General features: G+C 42.6%; 2 protein-coding genes across 7 annotated transcripts in view; one reads left to right on the forward strand and one right to left on the reverse strand.

Annotated features, from left to right (window-relative positions):
* Positions 1–20,013, forward strand: part of MCF2L2 (MCF.2 cell line derived transforming sequence-like 2) — a 474,009-nt gene that overhangs the window by 250,599 nt on the left and 203,397 nt on the right. The gene's annotated exons all lie outside the window — the stretch shown is intronic.
* B3GNT5 (UDP-GlcNAc:betaGal beta-1,3-N-acetylglucosaminyltransferase 5) overlaps positions 1–20,013 on the reverse strand; it is a 58,114-nt gene that overhangs the window by 18,243 nt on the left and 19,858 nt on the right. The gene's annotated exons all lie outside the window — the stretch shown is intronic.

Below are 20,013 nucleotides of genomic sequence, written 5' to 3' on the forward strand. Positions count from 1 at the left end.
AACTACAAGCATGAACCAGCACATGCGTGATCAACGTGCCTTAGTGTGGGAATATTGCTGCGCTAAAATGCGGACTAGTGGGCTCGCCAACCAAAGGCGGCCCCATCAACCCCATCTGCTGCTTCCTCCTTCGTCTCCATTCCAAGTGCTCACGCACAGGACTCTGTCCGCAGAAATGGAGTGCAAACATGGGCAGGGGCATATCATATCGCTGACCTGGCCTGGGTGACTGGTGTGGGGGCAGGCGGTCAAGGGGCTGCTCCAAAAGTCTTTGAATCCCCAAGGCTTGTGGGACAAACCTGTTTCCAAGACTTCTTCCACTGCTTCTGCATCTTCCTACTCCTCCTCTGGGGCCTCCACCTGTACCCCCAACCTCTCCCTTAATCAGATACGCGTTCCAACAGTGCAGAAAGAATTTCTTCCACCTCCATACTGTGCAGTCATGGCTCACCGCAATCAGGCAGTGTTTAAATTAATATGCATTGGAGATGAGTCACACAGCTCAAGAGTTGTGGACAGGTATCCAAACCGAGTTACAGCAATGGCTGCCTTTATTAAACCTGGAGCCAGGGAAGCCCATGTGCAATAACGGTGCAAACCTGGTGGCAACCCTATGCCGTGGCAATCTCACACATGTGCCTTGCATAGCGCACATCCTCAACCTGGTGGTACAGCAATTTCTCAGCCACTATCCCGGCCTCTATGTGCTGCTGCAGAAAGCACGGTCGCTGTGTGCTCATTTCCGATGATCACACCCCGCAGGTCATTGACTTGCATTGCTACAGAGGTCTTTTGGCCTACCGGTTAACCGTTTGATTAGCAATGTTCCGACATGGAGGAATTCCACTCTGCACATGTTGCAGCGGCTGTGGCAGCAGCGACGAGCCCTGGTGCATTATGTCCTTTTGTATAGCCAGGGCTAACAAAGTCTAGATGTCATGCAAATCACGCATGCAAGAGACCTCTACACCCTTCAGCACAGTTTTGAAATGGCTACCAATATGGTTAGCTCTGACGATGTCATCAACATCACTATTACAGTCATCTACATGCTGAAGCACACTTTGAATAGTCTGCGTGAGGAGGTTATGGTCCCAGAGGAAGTGTTGGAAGCAGAGGAGGATGTGGAAGAGATAACAATATCTCAAATTTCCTATCATCGCACAGGCGGGTGCCATGGGAGAGGGTGGCTTACAGCAGTCAAGGGGGACTCATGGTACTAGACAAACTTATTGAAGATGCAGGAGGATGAGGTGATGGACATGCAAGTCAGGAGAAGATAATTATATGCTTGCTCTCTGTTGTCCATGGTTGGTGGGAGGGGACATAGAAAGCAACCTTGAGTGTTACCCCGCCACCAACACAGCATGGACTAGGACCTCATGGATGCGCCTGACACACAAGTGCCTTCTTGCTGCACTATCTTCAACACAATGCCCGCATTCTTAGGGTTAGAAGTAGCGCTGATTACTGGGTTGCCACTCTTATATCCACGGTACAAGAGTAAATTTAGCCAGATGTTTCCCCCCTGGAAAGGGATGCAGGCATGCTGGAGTATAAAAATAAGCTTGTGGACAACCTTAAGAGTGTTTTTCCCCAAGACAGCAGCGAGACGCACAGTGTGCATCCCAGTTCTAGACGTCCAACCCCGGGAATGTCAAGGCATCATCTCAAAAACATTAGCATAGGCAGCATAAGTGGAATAAGCAATTTCTGTGATTCGTTTATCACATTTTTTTAGTCCAGGTAGAGCACCAGCAGAACAAAGTAGAAGTCTGTGAACGACTGGAGAGGATGGTGCAGGAGTATCTGGAGCTCAAAATCAATTCCATCAGGTGGGGTTTGGACCCTTGTACATTTCGGTCTTCAAAAAACGGAAGAGTGGCCCTAAGCTCACCTGTCACACCTTGGAGGTTTTGTCAAGCCTGGCAGCCAGCGTTCTCTCAGAACGTATCTTCAGTGCTGCTGGTGGTGTCCTGATGGATAAGCGCATCCGGCTTGTCCCCTCAAAGTGCATAACGCCTAACTTTCATTAAAATGAACAAGTCATGGATCTGTAGTGACTTTTGCACCCCAGTCGCAGATTGAGCAGACTACGCGATGGTGTCGTTTTTAGTGTCATGCGTTATTGCAGTCTGTGCCATCTTTGTTGTAGCTTCTGTGCCTGCTGTTGCTACTGCTGCAGATGTTACAATTTCATGAAATGTGGAGACTCCAAGTTGGGTCTCCATCTGATGGGTTACCCGTGTAAGTAGGTCTCCCAGACAGGCAGGCCTGCACTTACGTTCCTTACATTTTTCTACCAATATTACTGTATGAAACTGATGTTTGTGCCATCAGAGTGTGGCTGGAATAATAAAAAAAAATAAAATTGGAGGTGTTGCATGAGGTATGAGGTCTCCCAGCTAAGAAGGCTTACACCACTCCCTTAACCACAAGGTTCTCATTTAAATTTCAATTCCAAGCTGGAAATGCTGGGCCAAGCCCTGATACCTCATGCATGGCCCATGGCTGACTACTGCTGTGCCATTTGCAAATTTCTACTGTGGGTCAATTTATGCAACTTTTCATGGTGTCTGCCCCTAATTTTAGCTGTTTAGGAATTATTTTGTCACCCCTTAGGTTTTTGTCTATTCATTTGATTTTACCTCCCATTGAATTTAATTGTGTTCAGGTAAGTTTGTTGAACCATTCGGCGAATCCGATCTGAACCTTGAAGGGTTCACTCATCTCTACTAATTAGTGCTCTGCTTGCTTGGGATGCCAGTTTAGGTAGACAGCCATGTCGAAGTAGGTTTTTAGTTGGGCCATACTCCTTCCATTTTTGGATGATTAATTGAAGAGTGCTTCATGAGATGTTCAGAGATTGGGCGTACACCACTTTACGCCACACCCGATTCATTAACCCCTTCATGAGATATGATGTACAGTTAAATTATATATTTTCTGGCAGATGATAGCTGATTTAATCAACCATCTGCCTAACAAGTGTGGGTGGAGTGAAACTGAGCTGTTACATCTCTGACAGTGGCATTTAACATACTCTGGCATGGGGGGGGAGTGTCGTTCCACATGCCACTCCCATGACGTGATCGCGAAGCACCGATGGGTTTCTACGACAAACGTGGACAATATGTAACAAACGTTGCGTTTACCCCCAGAATGGTTTCAATAAAAAAAACTTCAGCTTAGGGCGCAAAGAAAAAAAAAAAAAAGCTCACACAGCCCCATATCAAAGTGAAGTCGTTACGTGTTAGAAAATGGCAAAAAGAAAAAAATTCTACAAATATCCAATTTTTTTTTCCAAAACTTAAATGAAAAAAAAACAAACAAAAAAAAAAACAAACAACTATATGTTTGGTCTGCATAAATTGTACTGACCTGGAAAATCATATTGCCAGGTCAGTTTACCATATACTGACCATGGGAAATAAAAAAAAAAAATCCAATTGTGGCATTGCATTTTTTTGCCATTTCAATGCACTTAGAATTGTATTCCTGCTTTCCATTCATTTTTTTTTTTTTTTTTTTTTTTAGGGCACATTCCCTTTAAGTCGAAAACCATAAAATCCCTTCAAGTTCACAGAAAGTATATTCTCTTGTCTGAAATTTGTATAATTGTACAGGATGCGGAACTAAGAATAGCTTCACACAACACTGAAGGTCTTCCTGCTTTCATGACCATCAGTTGTCTAGCCACTGGAAAAAACACACTTAAAAAGGCCCTAAGATAATGAAATAAATCATACACAGTTTATTGATCCCCCGCTATGGCCGTTTCAGTACTGCCCAGGTCCCCCGCCAGCCTCTTTACTTCCTGTTGGCTTTTGACTGATATGTGGCCACTGCAACCGATGAATTAACTTGATACTAGCATTTGGCTGCAGTAGACAATGGTCTGTCTCTGAGAAAAAAAAAGTCAAACCTTGGGTGGGACAACCAGTGTAATCATTACGATATATTATAAAAGGTAATCATATGTATATGATACTTTGGTGAGCATTTATTTCGCATTGCATGCCAGGTTTCTAAATAAAATGTGCCACTAATTTCATTTTAATAGTACAGTGTGTATCTTTGGCAACTTTGGTAAATGAAGGGAAAAGTAACCATAGATGCAATTTACACCAGATTTATAATGTAGAATTTGGAGAGTGGCAGAAATATTACCAGCAATCAATGCGCTTTTAGATTTCATTTTCTTAATATTTCACAGGTAAATTATGCCAGATTTATTAATCAGTGATGATCCAACTTCCTTCTTCAACCCTGATGTTTACACCAACACAGTAACAACTAAATATGGACTTTTGCATTTTAGCTGGATATCAGTGAATGGAAGCAATTTAGGCATTATAGCATATCCCCAGGATCTAAAATATTCCTATAGTTCTGATGTCAGATTAGTGGGGGTCAGACACCTGGCACCTTCACTGATCAGCCATTGATAGCTCCAGGGATGGCCAGATTTAAAAACTGTACTGACAGATTTGCCACTGCCCCGTCACATTGTTTAGAGACTGCAATCAGGTACCGGAAATCAGCTCCCATTCATTTGAATGGCCTAATCAGGCCCGGACTGGCCATTTTCCCCCCATGAGGGGAGATACTTGGTGGGCCTCCCGCTCCCACCCCTCTTAGTTTCTTTACACGCTACAGACAGCAACCAGCAGTGTGCACAAGGCCCTGCTGTGGCGCCTGACAGGCCGTCAGGATGTTCGGTGGCTGCTCCAGTGTCTTAAGTTCCATGTAATTTCTGTGTCTGGAGCCCCTACCTTTCATTAGTGCAGTGACTGAGCGTGTTGGAGAGGAGCATTGGATGTGGTAGGTATTTATAATATGTAACTGACATGTTTTGAATGGGGTTTGTCCTGTAATAATTGGGTTTGTGCTTGTGTGATGTGAGTGCAGAGCTTATTAAATTGTCAGCTGAAAAACTCAACGAGAGCGCCACTCACCACTGGTACGTGAAGATACAGCACTTTATTGTGGTCGTCACATGAGAGAAGATAACTTTTTATGGATAGAACACGTACATGAAAAACGGACGTCTGAAGGAGGCCTAAGTATTGGTGCACTACTGCCACTTTAAAAAAAAAAAATTATTATTTTTTTTTTTTTTTATAATGGCTTTCTCCTTTCGGGTTTTTTTTTTTTTTTTGCTTTGCCAAGAATGCTGCAGATTTTTATTTGAGTGTATTTTGCATGTTTAAATGTTTTTAGTGAGTTGGAAAAAAAAACAAACCTTCAGCTCTCCGAAACAAACCGAGTTTTTGTTAACAGGCTTCAACAGCGACGTCCTGACGACTACACTGCACGTGATCCATTACTGTACTCAGTGGTCTCGCGCTCTCTACCTCATCATGACCACTAATCGCAGGGATTGGCAACAGCGGTCTCGTGCTGTGTAGTCGTGACGTCACTACAGCGGTCTGTCAAAGACTGGAGTAGTAGTGGAGAGGTAGCACTGGCCCTGGGGAAGACAAGTGTTGGTGCATTTACTATTATCTATATCTGCAAGCCTAGGGGCAAATACATTCTGGGCAACCTGTTTAAGTAGTGAGGGTCATGACAAAGTAAGGCAAAGTTCACCAAGCCTAGCATTTCACGCTGCCGTTTTTCCTTTATGGGTGGTGGCGACACAGAATGTATGTGGGCCAGTCATGTTTATGTGCCGAGGAGGATTTTTAGTCCCTGGCCCTGTACCCAAATTTAAGCATCAAAAATGCATGCATCATAGATTGATAACATGTATACAATAATATTTTCCAGATAGTTTACAACATAAGCTTACAAAAAAAATGGAACTCTGATTCATCCATGCAGTTTTCTTTACACATTTATTGAATCCCACTTTCCATTTTCATCCTATATTCTTCTGACTGCCAGTCTGTGTTAAAACATCCAAAGAACGAGCCACCCCACAATCACAGGAGAAAAAAAAAATCAGGAAAATATAAGAAATTATTTTCGTAGTAGCATATGCAAGAACAGAAATACATTGTTTCCAAGGGTAATAATCAGACCTTCAATGATTATCCTTACTCTGTCTCAAATATATCGGAAGACTTTGAAAACCTGTGTAGTATAGGCAGAGGCAAATCTGGATTTCACTGGACCCAGGACAAATATACAGTTTGGTGTTCCGTCCTATACACAGCTTAAGGGCAAGTCCAAGTGGGACAGTCAAGTCTCAGTCCTAGTGCAGCTGCAAAAAGTTGCATTTTTTTTAAAACTTGATGGTTAGGCTGCGTTCATACATGGCAGTCATATTGTGAATTATTTGCCATAATAAAGCCACAATAATTTGTAATGATTGAGAAAATAAATGGCAAAAGGATGCTAACACCAACTATACCCACAAAAACAGATAGTAATGACAATACCAACTGCAGTGACAATACCACCAATACTGACCGTACTAATACAGACAGTATCAAAAATATCAGAAAAACCAACTTTTACAGACAATATTGCCAGATCTGAAGAAGTTAAATTTTTTTGGAATATTAGCAGTGCCCTTCATAGCCTTATACTACCTATGTACCCACCATTAGCTTTTGGTGAGTTTTTGATGTTGCCGATTTTCTGCACCTATTAAGTAAATTAGGTTATGTGTGGGGGTTTTTCATTGTGTTGTTTTTCAAATTGCTTTTATAGGAATTCTGCAAGGACAAAAAAAAAAAACAAAAAAAAACTCAGTAACCCAGTGTACTTGCAAATGAAATTGACATAAGGTGGATTTGAAACATGAACCGCATGTCAGCTTATGCTGATATTATATTATATATTTATATATTAAGCTGAATGTGTGTGTGTGTGTGTGTGTGTGTGTGTGTGTGTGTGTGTGTGTGTGTGTGTGTGTAAACAACGCATGCGGAGGCATCCGCATACATCCACAAGACCTGCATACCCAATGTTAAAGATTGGGTACGCAGGCCACATGCAGAAGTATGCGGATATAGGCGGAGCTGACCGGACGAGGTGCAGCCGTGGGCAGAGCTTCACGTTAGAAGTCCGCAGACATCCACAGCTTCTCCATACGCAAAAGTGAGCAGCTACCGTAGCAAACACTTGTGGAATCCTGTGTCTTCGGCGTCCCCTTGCTTGCTGCACATGCCCCTGCTTCCGACCCTGTTCCCCATACAGTTACACCCCTGAGGACAGGTCTTATGAAAAATCTTGTATCTTACAGATGCTCTAATTTTACATAAGATAGATATGCAAGTCTCCAGCCTTTTCATACCATGTTCTCACTCATATTATACACATACAGTACTGTGCAAAAGTTTTAAGCAGCTGGGGAAAACTGCAGTAAAGAATGCTTTCAAAAACAGTGTATTTTATAAATTAATAAAATTCAAAGTGAATGCACAGAAGAGAAATCTAAAGCACGTCAATATTTGGTGTGAATGGTCACTGCTTTCTAAATAGCATCAAAGCATGAATTCTGGGTACACTTGCAGTTTTTGAAGGGAGGTTGTTCCAAATATCTTGAACCGATCTTTTGAGGCGGTAGGCTTGCTCTATTTTTTCTGTCTTTTTGTAATCTCACACAGACTGGATGATGTTGAGATCAGGGGTCAAATCATCACTTTCAGGATGGCTTTTTTTCTTACTTGGTAGCATTTTTTGCAGAGTACCCATCTACATTAGTCTAGTTTACAAGATATGAGGTCAGATTTTCTTGTAGGGGCTGTCCAGCGTCCGAGGACATTGAGCTTGTGATGAAAAGCATTTCATGAGACAGCTCACACAACGCTTCTGTCCTGTCGTCTGGATAGGATCCTGGCCGGACAGCTGCTGAGTATTTAGTTCTTGTACACCCCTTTGTTTTAGTTGAGTGCTCAGCATTTCTGTGTGGTCAGGTACGCCGTTCTCTTTGTGTCGCACATCCACATTACAACTGCAGTATGCACATTTTGTTGGAGGAATTTCCAGGCCTAGCTGAACTGAACTAAATACATTTTGCTCAGCAATTTATGTCCCTCCCTGTGGTGTGTACTCCTATTTACTAAAGACCTCCTGAACTTACCAGATTTTAAAAGCTAAAAAACTACAAACCAATTTTAAATTTGCCAATTACCATGAAAAACAAAATGATGCCGTTCTTGTTTGTAGAGCATGAAAATAGCCATACATAGAACAGTGTATATGAAAATAATTTAATGCATCTATTCTATATCGGGACATAAAAAAAAAATGTCAGGAAATCAGTGAAATAGTATTATTGCTGTGCTATTCTGCAACTTCCTTAAGCTAAGTAGAATGATATATATTATTGTGGGAAAATATTCAGAATAACTTGTTATTTAATTGAAATCCCTGGTATTTGTACAAATGTCCAGTGGACGGTACTTCCCAGTGATTGACAGCTATGTGTGCATACACAGTCACACAGGGAAGCCTGCCAATCAATGAATAGGTCCACTTGCTGGACTCGTATGCATACAAACACCTGGGATTTCAATTAATAAAATGCAAGGTTTACTAAAGCTTTTCCCACAAAAATGTATATACTGTAATCAATATGATCAGCTTCTCCTGCTCTACATTGGGTAAAATTTTCCACATGACATACCCTTCAAAAGTGACTCTCACAAAGACCTTCCATTTGTATAATGATTCCTGCCTGGTGATGACAGAATCATAGAATCGTAGAGTTGGAAGGGACCTCCTGGGCCATCCCTCTGCTCAAAGCAGGATTCGCCAAGTTATCCCAGACAGATGTCTGTCCAGCCTCTGTTTGAAGACTTCTATATTCTATGATCGCCCAAGTCCGGCTGCCATTCATTCATGTAATATATGGATAGGTCAAATTGGCCTGCGTTGTTTCTACATACAGGTGCTGCTCACAAAAAAAGAATATCAAAAAGTTAATTTATTTCTGTTCTTCAATATAAAAATTGAAACTCATTATATAGAGTCACTACAAACAGTGATCTATTTCAAGTGTTTATTTCTGTTACTGTTGATGATTATGGCTTACAGCCAATGAAAACCCAAAAAAAGTCATTATCTCAGTAAATTAGAATACTTTATAACACCAGCTTGAAAAGTGATTTTAAAATCCGAAATGTTGGCCTACTGAAATGTATGGTTCAGTAAATGCACTCAATACTTGGTCGGGGCTCCTTTTGCATCAATGCGGTGTGGCATGGAGGCAATCAGGCGAGTTTGCTGGCTAATCAAGCACAGTGATGCTGTCATGTTTAAACCAGGTATTGGTACTTTTGGCAGTATGGTCAGGTGCCAATTCCCGCTGGAGAATGAAATTTACCTCTCCAAAAAGTTTGTTGGCAGAGGGAAGCATGAACTGCTGTAAAATTTCCTGGTAGACGGAAGCGCTGACTTTGGTCTTGATAAAACACAGTGGACCTACACCAGCAGATGACATGGCTCCCCAAACCCTCACTGATTGTGGAAACTTCACACTAGACCTCAAGCAGCTTGGATTGTGTGCCTCTCCACTCTTCCTCCAGACTCTGGGACCTTGATTTCCAAATGTAAATTTTGCATTTCTTTCATCTGAGAACATCTTGGACCACTGAGCAACAGCCCAGATCTTTTCCTCCTTGGCCCAGGTAAGATGCTTCCGGCGTTAACTATTGGTCATGAGTGGCTTGACACAAGGAATGCGACACTTGTAGCCTATGTCCTGAATATGTCTGTGTGTGGTGGCTCTTGAAGCAATGACTCCAGCAGCAGTCCACTCCTTGCGAATCTCCCCAAAATTTTTGAATGACCTTTTCTTAACAAGCCTTTCAAGGCAGTGGTTATCCTAGTTGCTTGTGCACCATTTTCTACCACACTTTTTTCTTTCACTCAACTTTCTTTCCATTATGCTTGGATACAGCACTTTGAACAGCCAGCTTCTTTAGCAATGACATTTTGTGACTTACAGTCCTTGTGAAGCGTGTCAATAACTGCCTTCTGGACATGTGTCAAGTCAGCAGTCTTCCCCATGATTGTGGAGCCTACTGAAACAGACTAAAGCTACTTTCACACTTGCGTTTTTTGCGCTGCGCACCGTGCGCAGTGCAAACGCACATAAAAAACGCATCATGCGTTTGTGTGCGTTTTTTGCACATGGTTTTTAAAAAACGCATGCTTTTTTTGTGCTGAAGTGCGTATTACTATGCGCACGTCAGGGCACCCATACACTATAATGGGTGTTTGGGTGAAAAAAACGCATTGCGTGCACATGCTTTTTTTGGGACAAGTCGGGCGCACAAAAAATCCCACAGGATGCATTTTGTGCGCCTGAGCGTACACTACAAAAAACGCATGCGCATACAAACGCATGTGTATGCGCACCCATGTAAAGTATAGGGAAAAAAAGCACGCAAAAAAAACAGCGCAAAAAAACGCAAGTGTGAAACCAGCCTAAGGGACCTTTATAAACGCTTAGGAAGCCTTTGCAAGTGTTTTTGTTAATTATTCTAATTTACTGAGATAATGACTTTTGGGTTTTCATTGGCTGTAAGACAATCATTAACATTAACAGAAATAAACACATGAAATAGATCCCTCTATTGTAATTACTATATAATAAATTAATTTCACTTTTTGTATTGAAGAACTGAAAAATTAATTTTTTGATGATATTCTAATTTTGTGAGAAGCACCTGTAGCTCTGTACTGGTTCACAGGGAGAAAGTCTCAATTATGGATGGTCTCAATATGTCATAATAGGGGTCGTCTTTAAACAGCCAAATAAAATAACCCCTTTGGAGACAGTAAAATGCTTTAGATGCAAACTACTGTACAAGATCCCAAATATAGGAAGCAGCATATTAGGTGATATTTCTAGGTGATACTTCTTTGAATACTAATACCATTATGCTGCCATTATAGAATTGACAACGATGCTAGTGTGCCGAGAGCAAAAACCCCATTTTAATTTTAAGTGTAGCTACTTAACTTTAGGCAATCTCTCTACATGGATAATAGCTAGACCTGAGTAGTCTGGAAAGCTTGCAATGTGTTACCATCTTTTCAGTTAGCCATTAAAAGGTATCAACCACTGAGGACTCTCAATTCTAAATCTACTGGCTAACACGGTACAAAGATATATATCTTTCCTGTACATGGATAATAAGCATCCAAATACAGATTTTTGTGGGAAAGGTGAAATCAGGGTACGTGCCCACAAACTAGAGTTGCTGCGAGTTTGACGCTGCATATTTACACAAACCCACGGCGACCAGATGTTACAGCATAGTGGATGGGATTTCAAGAAATCCCATGTCCACTATGCGTCCATAGACGCCCACGAAGACCGACATGTGGTGCATCTTTGCTGACCGCAGAATGTCAATTACATCACAGAATGTACTGGACGCTGTAAATCCCTGTCGTTCAGTGAACACATGTCGATTCATCTGCATTTAATAGAACATGCTCTGCGTCCAAAGCGCTGCTACTTTCGGATTGTGGGCATCGGGCCTCAGTCAGGTTATGGATGCATGGTGCCTTTTAAACACCAGCGTACTCAAAAACTTATCAAAGGAGAAGAAAGTTCAGGAAATCGTTAGCAATGTTTTTCCTGAAGAGTCTTCTTTGGTGTCTCATCTGTTTTTGCAATGGCTTCTGTGTTGGCTTCCAAGCTGAAGCTGCCAGAAGAATGGTCTGGCCACTTCTTTTAATCACTCTGCGGCTGTCGAAGTTTGGAGCATTAAAAAGAGGCAGAACATTTGCACAGTTAGTCATTACATGTTCATTCTTTTTGGCATTTTTTAAGAGCGTTCCAGGCAGAATCTACCTGAAAAACACATGTACACACACACAAAGACAGTGATCCCCAACCTTTCTGCCTTGAGAGCCACATTAAGCTTTGAGAGTTTCACATCCACCTCCCGCCCACTTCACAATAGCGACACATTGCCCCCATTACTGGTATAACGACAGCCAAAGTTTTTTCACTGAAATTACAAAAAGGCAGTGTACCAAGTGCCAGAGATTCCTACATCACCCTCATTCAGTATTCCTGCATCAACCATCCCCACCACACTGTCGCATCCAGCTTTAAGCATCTCCTCGTGAGCATCCGGTCTCCACCTTACCATAATTATTTCCAAACCCCTAAGGCTGAGTTCACACGTGGCGTTTTTTTCGCGTTTCCGCGGAGGTTTTAACCTCACGATTTTGCCGCGAAAAATAAGCATCCCATGCATTCCTATGGGATTCCGCAATGCTGTGCTAATGCTGCGGTTTTTACCGCGGCGGAATCGCTTCGCGGTAAAAACCGCAGCATGCTCATTAATTTGCGGAATCGCGGCGATCCCGCACCCATAGGAATGCATTGTTCCGCTTACTTCCCGCATGTGGCTGTGCACACCATGCGGAAAGTAAGCAGAACAATTGCGGATGGTACCCACGGTCCGGAGGAGAGGAGACTGTCCTCCGGGCTTTGGGTACCATATCCCTGTAAAAAATAGAATTTAAAATAAAAAATATTGTTATTCTCACCTTCCGGCGTCCCGCGCAGGCTTTCCTCCTCTCTCCACGCTTCCGTTCCCAGTAATCCTTTGCGAAAATGCCCGCGATGGCGTCCGTTCTCGCGGGATCACGAAGTCTCGCGGTCATCGCGAATTACCGCGAGACATCGCGATCCCGCGAGATCGGACGTCAACGCGGGCATTTTCGCAAAGGATTACTGGGAACGGATGCGAGGGACGTCGGAGGGTGAGAATAACACCATTTTTTATTTTTTTTTTTTACATTCTATCTTTTACTACTGATGCTGCATAGGCAGCCTCAATAGTAAAAAGTTGGTCACACTCGTCAAACACTGTTTGACGAGTGTGACCAACCTGTCAATCAGTTCTCCAAGCGATGCTACAGATCGCTTGGAAAACGCTAGCATTTTGCAAGCTAATTACGCTTGTAAAATGCTAGTTTTTCCACGGGAAAATCGCGGGAATTTAAAATGCGATTTTCCCGCGGAATGGAATTCTCGCGGTAATTTCCGCGAGAGTTCCGGTACGTGTGCACTTAGGGCTACAATATGCACATTCAGATCTGCTCTTCTGTACTGGGCTACTCACAAAATTCACCATCTGGAAAACTGTTCTTCATAGTTGTTTGCTAGACTTGATGCTCCAAGTCGGCAGCCAGTCATGAGCCACATATCATGGGCCCGAGAGCCACAGGTTGGAGACCACTGCGGCCCAAGATGACAAATTTTGTGACCTAATGCAGGATATCCAAGATTAGTGTGAGGGGTTCAAAGAGGTGTGCCATTTTAGTGATGGTAGCTTTTATTTTTTATCATTACATTTATCTATTAATTCACTAGACGGGCACTGGTTAGAAGGAAATTCATTATCTGCATGTTCCCTGCTGCCCCCATATTTAGATTACTGATCTAGCGTCATTGTTACCAGTGATCTGTATAGATACACATACTGTACAGAGAAGACAGTCCGCTTTACAGGTCAATATGTAAGACATTCTACTGGAAGGGGAGTATAATTAACAGCTTCTAAAAGTAGAAATTCCAGTTTGTATGTCATCTTTCAAGAACATCCTATTTATTCCAATGGCCAAGTGTACAAATCTAGTCTGCCTAGAGAAGATCATAGTATATTACCTCACACTGGAGTTCAGTTTAGTAACAAGATAATTAAGGGCTGTATTTACTTCAATATGCAGAATATCCTACTGCAAGGACGTGAAATTACTTTCTCTGTCTCCTCCGCACCTGTGCTGCGATTCTCTCATGCCGTAACAGCGTTTGAGCCAAGTGTCATTTACATAATCGGCGTCTCACATGAGATGACATACAGCCGTGAGATCCAGGCGTAAAAATGAGAATACATATTGCACTCAATGGGGCATGTCATTTTCTTCTATACAGTAACTCCTATCTTTATTGGGACCTTGGCCCTTAGCAACAATGAGGTTGTATACCATTATAATATGGTTGTGTGTATGACGTCTTATATTGTCTTTCCTTCTTCCCACCACTCGTTTTGTCCAAAGTCCTGTTCCGGAGTTCCTATGAGGGCATCTGTAAAGCCGTCTAGTCTATTTTAGATGTTGTAATGTAAATGGGTCAGCGCTGGTGATAGTTGTGGAGGTGCCAGTAAGAAGAATCAGCTAAATATATTTTAGAAGTACAGCACTCTCCAGTTCTTGGTTCTTTCCAATTATAAGGATAAAAATAATGGATATCAGCTCATAGCGATTTATTGCTTATTGTGACATATTGTGATGTGTCGGCCCCTTCCTGAGCCTTGGTCTCACTGGAGAGTGCTGCATTTCTAGAAAATATTCATACGGTAGGTTGTTTTTTTTATGGCAGCTCACAACGCGATTCTTGCCATCAAAAACACTTGTCACTATAGTATAAACCCATATTTCAAGTATCTACTATTTATAGTATCAGGTTCACACAGAGCAGTCGGGTGCTGGCTGTGATTATTTTTTCAGTCAAAAACCAGAAGTAATACTAGAGAGAAAAAACATTAAAGATTCTTCTCTGACTAAAAGTGTGTGAACAAGTACTTAAAGGGAATCTGCAAGCAGGTTTTCGTTACCTCATCTGAGAGAGCAGCACGATGTAGAGAAACAGACCCTGAATCCAATCATTACTGGGTGCAGCGGTTCTGATACAATCACAGTTTTTAGATTTAACAATGAAGCAGAGCTGAGAAAGCTTCTCCCCTCTACACCAGGCTCTACAATCTATACAATGTCTATAGTCAGTGAGCTGCTTATCACAGAAGAGGGTGGATTCGGACCAGCAGGGACAAGCTGCCGAGTCCATGCTAAAACAATCATTGCAAGTAAACAAAACGAAGTGGCGCTTGATAAGAGGCATTTTTGTCTGCGTTTTAACCCCTACAGCACACGTTCTTCAGATTACATACCTGCTGACAGATTCCCTTTTAAATGGACTGTTCAATCTCAGCAAGTTATCGTCTACCCACAGGTTAGGCAATAACTTGATATTTGGCGATGGACCAACCAGCGAGACCCCCGACCAGTCCCCAGAATAGAGCTCTAAAATGCAGTGCAATCACAAAGCCAATTATCCATTTATTGCTCATGGGTCTGCAGAGCTAGAGTACAGCTCTAAAATGCCCTGCTAGAATGGAGTAGTTGTCACTCATGCGTGTCTAGGCGACTGTTGGCGATAGCCAAGTAAAGCAGCGCAGTCAGTGATCCATACTGACAGGGCTTTTTAGAGACATCCCTGTGTGATTGTATGTATTGAGCCATATTATGATGCATTTTATGACAAAGGAACCCAATACACAGTCATATGTCTCAGATTTTCTAGTATTTTTTTTTTCTGAAGGACAAATTGTGACACTCTCCTTATGTATAGATGTATTATCACCTAAACATTGTTTCTAAAGGAGAATAGCTCATAGAATCCCTGCTGCTAGTGTGAAGCTGTAGGGCATTCTGCTAGGCAGTGCTGATCCATTTGTAATGGATCCAGTACTTAAAAAAACAACAATAGGATCTGATATAAATGGAGCAAACACGGATGCACACTTTGGTTTTCGTTTTACATCCCTTTTATTGCGTTTGTACTAGAGGTGTGTCTCAACACTATTGCTCCGTGTATGTGCAGAACTAAAAAACGGATCTAATACAGAATGACGTAACAGATGAAATGCGTTGATGCTTTTTATAGATTTTAATGCTAAAGAAACAAAGAATAAGAAAAAATCAAATTGCTATTTTTTTCTTGGCTCAGACAAAAAAGAAAGTTGTGCGGACTGTTTGTTTTTTTTGATCCAGCTAAAAAACAGATTGCAGACCAACAGAAAATATTTCAGGACATTTCTGTCCCTATTCATATTAATGTATCTTGTTTCATCCACCCCAAGATAGATCCAAAAATGGAAATAACTACTAGGGAAGTTAATATAGACTTACAGTCTTCAGCAGCTTTAGTTGACGAGGAGACTCGCTTCCGTCTCTCCTCACCTTTATTTGATGTATTCATTGTTTGTACAACCACCATGTATAGTCTACATACTTCGCAATGTCTCTGCTTAGCAACTAACTAGCCAAATGACAGGTTTTTCCAGCACAGTTATTACTGAAGCTTCCTTCACGCTTCTGGTTAGCGAGCATTTAAAATTGTTCAAAAAAAAAAAAAAGAACTGTGGTCTGCTGGCTTTGCTCCATGGGGCTATGGACACCGGAGTAGGCAGCATCCATGTATCCAAATGACATGCTACTGAACAAGATAAATATAATAGATGAAGTATGCATCCAAGGCCAGTGACCTCATTCACCATATATTACAAGGTTTGGGACTATGCACAGTACAGTGTGCGCGGTAACAATCCTAGAATATTAGGAACTCATCTGAAGCAGTAGGTGTAGTAAATATAGCTTAAATCATCCACAATTCTGTATAAAAAGAAACAAAAATCTTCCTCCGCAAGAAAAATGTCACCAATAGAATGTCTTGTACGAGGTGAATCAGCACGGTTCAAGTGATCACATGCGGATTCACCTGCATTCAATAGAGAACATGTGCTGCGTCCAATGCTACTTTCGGACCGTCTGAACATACCCTAATAGATTTTTGACTCGGACTAGATAATTGCTTGAGTCATTGAAGCCAATAGCATGCATGCGGACCTCAATAATTCTAGATAGAGTAATAGAGTAGTTTTGAAATATTAGCACAATCAGCGCTGCCATTCTTAATGAGGATCAGCAGTAATACCAGACAGTCAACAGGCATGACCGTTTTTATTATTAGGCCAGGATCACACACAGCGAGATACGGCCGAGTCTCGCAGGTTAAAACCAAGCTCTGGCGCCGGCACTCCGGAGCAGAGCGTGCAGCCGCACAGCAATACATGGAGCTGCACGCTGCGCTCCGGAGTGCCGGTGCCAGAGCTTGGTTTTAACCTGCGAGACTCGGCCGTATCTCGCTGTAGTGTGACTCCGGCCTTAGAAGGCCATTTTTATCCTAGATAATGCCCGAGTCAATATAATAAGTCAGAAACAATAGCAGCAGCTGAAATGTGATCATTGTATCAGTTTTAATTGCTTCAGATTTACGCCTTATTATTATGGCCATTTTATGCAAAAGTTACAAACAGTAAGGGAGATCCTATAAGTTATCACTTGTCAATTCTCAAGAAATAAATGCGTTCAATGCCAATGTTAAGGCATTTGCAACTAACGTAGATGCAACCGGCAACACTTCCTGTTGTCGCACTTGCAAAAATGGCTACCAAAAAGGATGGGAAAAAAAAAAAAAAATTATAAATTTAAGCAACTTATCTAACTTATGATTCCACACTGATGGCCAATATGTTTTCTGGCTACGAGTCCACTTAAGTGACAAACAGTAGTCACGCTGCAACTTTCAACCGCAGCAACCTTGTAACGTAGCAATCTTTCCTGTTTTCCTGCAAGATGAAGTGGCACGTGGCTGCTGGAGTTAAGCTGCAACATGACTTCTGTACGTGAGTGCAGCCTTGTAGGAACTTTTCCACGTTCCAATTAAATGTGTAAGGAGGTTGACGAGATCGTGAGTACCTGCGTGCCGGGTCCGGAACTAAAAGGGCTGCATCCTCTGTTTCCGGGGGTGGAGTTTGAGAGAGCCGGATCTTCCCCTGCAGCCTGGGGGAAGCCCTAGTGAGTCGGAGTTTCCTGCTGTCCCAGGAGTGCGGGGAGAGCCGGAAAAGGGTGCCCAGCGTCAGAGGCATGAGAGGAAAAAGCGCGCGAAGCAGGGCTGTCAGGTGCCGGCAGAGTGCAGTGCAGAGAGCAGAGCGGTGTGCCCTGCTTCCCCTACCAGAAGGTACCGGTGTGGCTTGGCAATGGGCCATATAGAAGAAACCCTGGTTGCCTGCAGAGAGAGCCATGCAGAGCAGAGCCGTGCCAGTGGAGCAGAGCTGTGCGAGCGGAGAAGAGTCATTTAGAGCAGAGCCAAGCCAGTTGTTGTAGCAGCCAAAGAGAGGAGTGCTCAGTCACAGAAGTACCAGCGGCACACAGACAAACATCCGTCGTCACCCGTCTTCAACAGTGGGGACCAGGGAGAACGGGACGTGCAGTGTATGTCCAGTGACGACCAGAGAACCAGTTGCCATACACTACATGACTGAGTACCGCACATGCGCTGCTCAGGAGGGAGAGCATACAAGACCGACATTTGCACCCTGATGTTGCCAACTGTTAGTTGCCCTGACCCTTGTGACCGGACTTCACCAGTTAAGATAGTTAAGAAGCCACGTTGGGTTCATACAGGACTTTGGCCCTCACCATTGTTTAGCCACAACAGTATATGGACTAGGGGGCAGTGGAAGGTACCGGAGACGGACCACTGCCGCCGGAAGACGGACCAACGACTACATTTCCATCTTGGAGAAGGAGCTGTGCCCGCCGTTGCTATTGAGTTTGCAGCAGGAGCTGCAGTGTTAGGACTTTCTGATATGCTTGCTACCAAGTGTTATTCGTGCTGTTGTAGTTTAACACTTCACCTCCCTGCATGGAGTTTTCCCCGGTAAATAAACCTGTTAACCCTTTCACTGCATCCCGCGTTCCTGCGATTTCTAGGAACTTTTCCACGTTCTAATTAAATGCATGTTTTTGAAGCCAATGTCAGAAATAGATCACAATTGTAGGGAAAGTATACAAAAATGCTCCTATTTAATTACATTCCTAATTTTAGCTTTTAAAGCTGTATAAAAAAAATGCATCAAAAAGGTACAAAAATGCCATTCCAGTGAGTAATTACATATTCCTGTTCACTGCATGAGGTCAGAGACACGTCGCTCTGGATGCGCTTGTGTCTGGAGCCGGCAGAAGTTGTTGCACTTAATCCAGAATATTCAGGAGTTACATTGTATAGCGAAGCAGTCAGGAAGTGAGATTAGCAAAAGGGTTAAATTATTCAGCGCCCTCATATTTCTGTGTAGGAGAGGTGCTAAACTGACATTATACTTACTAGTTGTCAGGTGAAACTCATTAATGTTTCAAGCAAGCTTCGGGAAGGAAATCATGGTCTCCATATTCCCCTTTTGTTGTTGACTACCATAACACTCGGTAATAATTAATCACATTGTCACTGTTATTCCTGGAGACAACAGTTGTTACTCTTAAGAAGACATCGGCTATGTCCACACAATGCAGTTAAACGTGTCCCTTCAGGTGTATTCTCCCTGCCCAACATAAGTCATGTAGAGACAACTGCAAGCAGTACAGTGGCCGAGGCAACCATACAATGGCCAACACGAGTCCCCTGTAATTAGAATGGGACGTGCACAATGCAGGTTGGGTATTGTACTGTATTTGTGTCTCTCCAAGTCTCATCTCAAATTGGTGGAACCTGTTGGCCAAAAGTTCATGTGATCCACGGTTAGTTCTTGCTCCCCCAAACATATGAACGCTGTTTGGCTTGTCGTTAACGTATTTTTAATGGGAGGGACTGGAGAAAGTGGCTGTCAGACACCCACGAGAAAAAGAAATCAGGAATTAAAATGTAAAACTACTCAATATTTTCCCTACTAAATATTAATCTGAGGTGGTGGGGGTGGGAGTAAGGCGGCCCCCATCACGGTTCCCACCGAAATCACTAACCAATACAAATGGGGTCCTTAAGGTTTCATGCCCATGGCAGGTGCTTGTATCATGTGCCCTACTGTCAAACAGGTGTATGCCAAAAAAAAAAAAAAAAAAATTACTTTTCAGACCCCTGTCAAATCAAATTTCCTGTGGCACCAGATTGTTTCTCTGCAACGTTGTTCAGAAGTTGACTTTTCCCCTCAGTGAAACCGTACATTATGCATTTGCTTACATTACAGCAAGTTAAGCCATATTCACACGTGGTGTCTGTGCCAGGAAAGCTTCCGGGACATATGTGAAACAGATCCGCAGGCTCCTGTTCACCAGATAAAGTTCAAAAGTGTGTCCTTATGGCCTCCGTCGGGGTATATACACATATAGATTTTTTTCTATTACTGTATAGAAACAGAGCCAATTAAAGAGATTTTCCAAAGGGACAAAAAAAAAAAAAAAAAAAAAAAG

This window comes from Dendrobates tinctorius, unplaced genomic scaffold (assembly GCF_039654945.1).
Source record: "Dendrobates tinctorius isolate UK_male_01 unplaced genomic scaffold, ASM3965494v1 ptg000060l, whole genome shotgun sequence".
Taxonomy (NCBI): domain Eukaryota; kingdom Metazoa; phylum Chordata; class Amphibia; order Anura; family Dendrobatidae; genus Dendrobates; species Dendrobates tinctorius.